The sequence below is a fragment of the Oncorhynchus clarkii genome, chromosome 12 (assembly GCF_045791955.1).
Source record: "Oncorhynchus clarkii lewisi isolate Uvic-CL-2024 chromosome 12, UVic_Ocla_1.0, whole genome shotgun sequence".
In the NCBI taxonomy this organism is placed as follows: Eukaryota; Metazoa; Chordata; class Actinopteri; order Salmoniformes; family Salmonidae; genus Oncorhynchus; species Oncorhynchus clarkii.
Window position 1 is genome coordinate 67,460,468 of NC_092158.1, and position 6,425 is coordinate 67,466,892.

Genomic DNA, 6,425 nt, shown 5'->3' on the forward strand with positions numbered 1-6,425 from the left:
TCATTTTTGCACTTAGAGACACTTTGCCACCATTCTCTGGGCACCGCAGGTGGAAAGTGGCATGTTAAAGATATTTTTTAAGATTAAATTATAGGCATCTTTTTATAGGCTCATACCCATGTGATTTGCTCACTCGCCCTCTATAGAAAGAATACCATAGGCTATATACTGAATTATAAAGGCATTGCAAAAGTGTCAGTATTTTGTATTCCTTTTGTGTTGTTTATTTAAAGAACAAACACTGTCTTCATGTTCAGTCTTTCCCTAGCCTCTTATACGTGTTGCCCTTGCCTTTCTTTCTGTTCGGTTAAGGTTAGGTGGTTCCTCCTGTCAGTGTCACCACAATGGTCCTTGGGCATGTAAAACACTGTGTGTACATTTGTTTTTACCTTACAGTTTATAGTGGGATTCCATCTGTCTAGTCTCCACAGAGAGAGATCATTTCCTTCTACCACCAGGTTCTAACGTGCAGTGGCAGAATTATCATCCTTTGGGGTTAACCATGGGTCAACACAGCAGAGGAAAGTCTCAAATGGCACCCTATTCCCGACATAGCACACTACTTTTGAACATGGCCCATAGGGCTCTGGCAAAAGAAGTGCACTATTTAGGGTATAGTGTGACATTTGGGATGCAGGCCCAGCTGTCTAAACCAATGACTCAACACTGCAGACTTACTGCAGAGAGAAGAGGCGGGATGGTAAGTGATGTTGCCTTGACGGAACCCTATATATCCCTACATATCAGCACATTCACTATATACTATGAACATATTAAAGATGACTTGTATCATTCCTACCTATTGATAATAGGACTAGTGGTAACAGTAAATACAGGTAGTGGCAATATTGTTATCTTCAACCTACTCAAATGTAAAGATGCATTTCTACTGACCATATGTAGCCAGCAGATGGCAGAGCAACAAACCTCACACCCCTACTCTTCTCCAGCTTGGATAACAAAAGAGAACTGTGTTCCTACAGTGTGAGTCTGTGAGAAAATGCACATTATTATTAATATTGATGGGCTTAAATGATTTATATGTAACATCCTCGAATATCCACATCCACATTATATAATAAAATGAGTATTTAGCTGCAAAGCGAGTTGTTTTATCAAACATATTCTGTATATGTGGCCCCATTCAAGATTCAAAGCCACACCTCTGGTGGTGTTACAAGCAGCATGCTGCAGCCAAGTGCCACCAGAACCAAATTATGTAGGGTCCAGACCACTGTACCTGCAGCAGGTTGGCTCACAGCAGGCACTAGTTCTCAGGGAGATTCATTGCAGCTGAGGCCGTGAATCTCTCAACTCGAGTGCGGCCCTCACACACACACACACACACACACACACACACAACTGTGGTGGAGTCTCCATGGCAACGCCTCCCCTGCCTGTGGTCATGTGGCTGCACAGACACACACACACCGCAGTAATGACCCACATTTGTGCTGCCTGTTGTCTCTCTCTGTCTGGAGACTCACTGTGGTGAACGACTGGAGCCTACCCAGGCAACATGTGATGCATGTGACAGACAGCCAAAGGGACTCAATAGCGACTGCGGGCGATGGTGGTGCACATTTTGTCAGGCATCACGCCAAAATACTGTAATGACCCTGGGTTTATACGCGCGGATATCGACTCTGCCACTTGAGCATGCTTTTTGGGGCACAGTCGATAGCGCGCTGGACTTCGGGTTTAGTAGTTCGAGAGTTCGAGGCCTGCTCCCTGCCTGTTTCATTACAATACGTTTAATCTCACGGCTGTGATCCACAAGCAGCGATGCTTTGCCAAGCCACGCTAGCATTGTCCAGCGTGGCTCGTCATGTGGTTGCTAGCAAGCCGACAGCATGCCCGGTAGTGCTAGGTATCAACAGCCTATCCAGTAGGGTCTGGAAGTTATATTGGTAAATTGCGCTGCGATATCGCAGAGACTTTTGCATGAAGTTAATCTTTCCCCAATATAAGTCCCTCCCAAGACTAGAAGTCTCCATTCTTTCTATTCCTTTAGCTTTGCTTTCTATTGCCTCAGGGCAGTGGTTCCCAAACTGTTCATATGCCCCTACCCCTTCAAACATTCAACGTCCAGCTGCGTAACCCCTCTAGCACCAGGGTCAGCGCACTCTCAAATGTTGTTTTTGCCATCATTGTAAGCCTGCCACTACGATATATTTATTAAACATAAGAATGAGTGTGAGTTTTTGTCACAACCCGGCTTGTGGGAGGTGACAAAGAGCTCTTATAGGACCAGGGCACAAATAATAATATTATAATAATATATTATTTAGCTCATGAATATCCCTTCTTACATATAAAACCTTAATGTTAATTTAAAATTGTGAATAACTCACCACAGGTTAATGAGAAGGGTGTGCTTGAAAGGATGCACATAACTCAATATTGGGTTGTATAGGAGAGAGTCTCAGTCTTAAATAATTTTACACACACAGTCTGTGCCTGTATTTAGTTGTCATGCTATTAAGGGCCGAGAATCTACTCTCACATAGGTACGTGGTTGCAAAGGGCATCAGTGTCTTAACAGCGCGATTTGACAAGGCGGGATACTCTGCAATTCACAGAACCGCTTGTTGCAATTTCGATGAGGCTTTCTTGTTCAGATGTCGGTAAGTGGACTGGAGGCAGGGCATGAAAGGTAAAACGAATCCAGTTGTTTGTGTCATCCGTTTCAGTGAGGTACCTGTGTAATTGCGCATCCAACTCACTCAAGTGCTTCGCTATATCACATTTGACATTGTCCGTAGGCTTGAGTTCATTTGCACACACAAAATCATACAATGATGGAAGGACCTGTGTGTTCCTTGTTAATGCAGACAGGGGAGAGCTCCAATTTCTTTATCATAGTCTCAATTTTGTCCCGCACATTGAATATAGTTGCGGAGAGTTCCTGTAATCCTAGATTCAGATCATTCAGTCAAGAAAAAACATCACCCAGAGGCCAGTCGTGTGAGAAACTTGTCATCAAACAAGCGGTCAGACGTGAAAATGATGGTCAGTAATAGTGATGGGCATTCCAGCTCTTTTCACTGAGCCGGCTCGTTCGGCTCAGCTCACCAAAAAGAGCTGGCTCTTTTGGCTCTTTTGGCTCCCAAACAGCTCTTTAAAAAATGTATGTTTTGTATTTTTTCAAGTCAAACAGTTTGCGATAGTTTGACTATGATTGGTGTTAAAACAATTCTAATTAAATTATTAAATGAAATCATACTCTCCCTTAACAAACCAATCCATTGTTAAATACATTTGGTTATGAAAAAGAAGGCTATTAAACATTTGCATTTAAAGTATAACTTTTTAATGTACATAAACAAACTGCATATAAATCTAACAATACAAAACGAATACAATCTGAACAGCAGAATAGAATATTGCACCATATCAAAGAAGAATAAATAACAATGTGCAAAACTGCAGCATCCCACTTAAAACATGAATCTGTTCCCTCTTTCCTCTCCTTTATTGCCTTGTTATAACCAGCAGCACACAGCAACGCTGACCATATTCTGCTTTTATGAGAGATTTGCATTCAGAAATGCAAGCTGCCTCACTTTCGAGGGGCTGATGCGGGTTTCTTCTCTCAGTAATTATTTGTCCCGTTTTCGAGAAGACCCTTTAAGAGGGAACAGATGTGGCCACTATGCACTATGAGTATCTCTGTCATGACTTTAGTAAGCCGTGGGTAGGCAGAGGTCTTGTTCTTCCACAAGCTCAGAGGATCTGCAGATAATGCAGGAGGCATCCATTATGGCATCTCCTGAGGGATTCCTTCGTGCCGCATCCCCAGTTACTCTCTCGTCAAACAGCATCCAAACAGCAAATGTTTGTGGCACTACTGCTGGTGCTTCTGCTCCATCTGATCCCTCTTCTTCCTGTTGCCCTGGTGCCTGAGCCAGCTGACTGCTGGGGCTGTCCCTCCCTACTGCTGAGGTTATTATTTGAAGAGCCTCATCAACCACTCTGGCATCACTGAAGGCTAACTTCTTAAACCTGGGGTCAAGTGCAGCGGTTTCTGATAGCACGTGATTATATTCCATTCTGTGGAACTTTCTGTCCATTGATGAACATAGGGTGTCCATCAACTCTGTCACTTGTCCTGTAGTTACATTTGCTTCTCTCTGGCGGCTGGCTGTGATTCGCCGCAGACCCTTACACAGGAGTATCATTTTTGAGGCTGTCACGTAGCTGAAAAGTGAGAACAGTAACTTATTAGTTCAGGTTCATGTTTTGTTTACTGATACTACATTATCATCTACTGCTCATGTACATATATAATGTATATAGCTGCATTGTCGCTAACACAACAGACCACTTTTCCATCTACTTGCTCAAAAGCAGTCCAGAACTCAAAGCAGTCCAGAAGACAGCTAGACATCGAAAAATCTTCAATGAAGTGACATGTAACCGATATGTAAGAAGTGGTTACCCTTGATGTCCAGCAGTCAGTGGTAAGGTAAACTGCAATAGCTTTTTGGACTCTTTCCAGCGCTGAAGCCTGTGTGCTCTCATACAGTTGTGGAATAAGTGATTTTGAAAGGGTTTTCCTGCTTGGAACTGTGTACATTGGATTTAGACTATTGCTATAATTTCTAAAAACCTCTGTCCTCCACGATCGAAAATGGCTGGAAATCAGTGGCAATCATTTTAGCCAATGCAATATCAATTTGGCCTTGTTTTGCTACAGACATGGACTTTGGTATAAACTGATCCATAGAAGACTGCGTTGCTGTGGGTCGCGGAGTAGGCCTACTTGACTGAGTGAATACATCTCCATGTCTGGAGGTGCTGGCTCCACCACTATCACTAGCAGGCCCGCTAGTTTCTTGAAGCTCCGCTACAGCTAGCTTCACAGTTGGGTGCACAGTTCGCATATGCCGGTGTAGGTTGTGCGTAGAACCGGCTTCATATGAGATTTTGTTTTGGCAAATTCTACACTGTGCTCTAACATTGTCTACATTGTTAAAAATGCATCCAAATGCTACTGTGCTTCCAACTCATTTTCCAGCTGTTGTTTTCACAACTGTCCTTCCTCTCTCTCCTCGGCTGCTAAGTGTGTGACTTTGAGTGAGTTGGCTCGGTCCTTCCTCACACATCTTCGGTTCATTGGTCGACCCTGCGTGCCTGATAGACAGGAACAACAGGTGAGGCTGTTAGTCTGAGCAGACAGTCAGAACGAATGTGTGTGTGTGCTTGAGCATTTAGGCCTATATTATTTCATTTCTCTTTTTCGTTCTTTTGAATTAGCTAATTCTATTCATTTAAATATTTTGATTATTCATATCTTAATTTTTCCTGTGTTTTTATCAATAGATTTGGCTCTTCTGATATGCGAGCCGGGTTCACGAACAACCACTTCTGTATGCTCTAAAGCATTGCATGGTCGCTGCCCATATAATTGCACAGTGCAGAAAATACAGGAGAGTTCAGGGGCCTTGCTTTAACAAAGTTAAACCATCTTCACTGTAGTGCCCAAAACGTCTTTCAAGCTGTCAGGCATTCCCTTGGCTGCAAGAGCCTCTCGGTGGATGCTGCAGTGTACCCAAGTGGCGTCGGGAGCAACTGCTTGCACACGTTACCACTCCACTACGTCTCCCAGTCTTTGCTTTTGCGCCATCAGTACAGAGAGCAACATGAGCAGCAGCTACAGTTTGGAATTCCTGCGGGAGAGTAACGGTTAATGTGATTGGATGTTCATTATTTGACTAGGCTACCTGTATTTGACGGTCTGTTGTTATTTCGCTGAACGCTAGATGGTTTAATTTTTTCGGGCAGTGAAACGAGAAACGAGGCTACTCAGGTGAGAGAAGAAAAACCTCGCCCAAGTGTACAGTATAGCCCAATTGGAAAACATAAATGGACTGTTACTGTTATAAATGGATTTGTATTTTTATTTTACACATTTTTGTTTAGCGCACCCCTGACGGCATTGCGTCGGGGTACGCAACGCCATTCTCAGTTTGGGTATACCTGCCTCAGGGGATATATACATCTACTGTTTTTAGAGTGCTGCTAGGCCTACTCTATATGACCCGAGCCACCTGGTTCCACAAGATGGCAGTATTTCCTCTGTTGACATTATAAAAAAACCTGCGCTCTACAAGCAAACGGCACAAAAACAATATGCCCACCGTGAATCAAAGAGTTGGTCACTAACAAAAATGGAAACAACAGAGCAAATGCAAATTCATGCAATGCAAATAGTTGATCTACTTCATTTCTATGGCTAATATACAGTATCTGGGCCTGGTGCATGACATGTAATGAAAGCAACACAACTTACTAAAACAAGCATGGTTTGTGATAAAACAAGACAGTAATAATCTAATCAATTCCAATGACTGGAATTTTACATACAGAATGTGGCTTTAACGATCTGAGTGTGTGTGTTTGTGCGTGTGCATGTGTGTGTG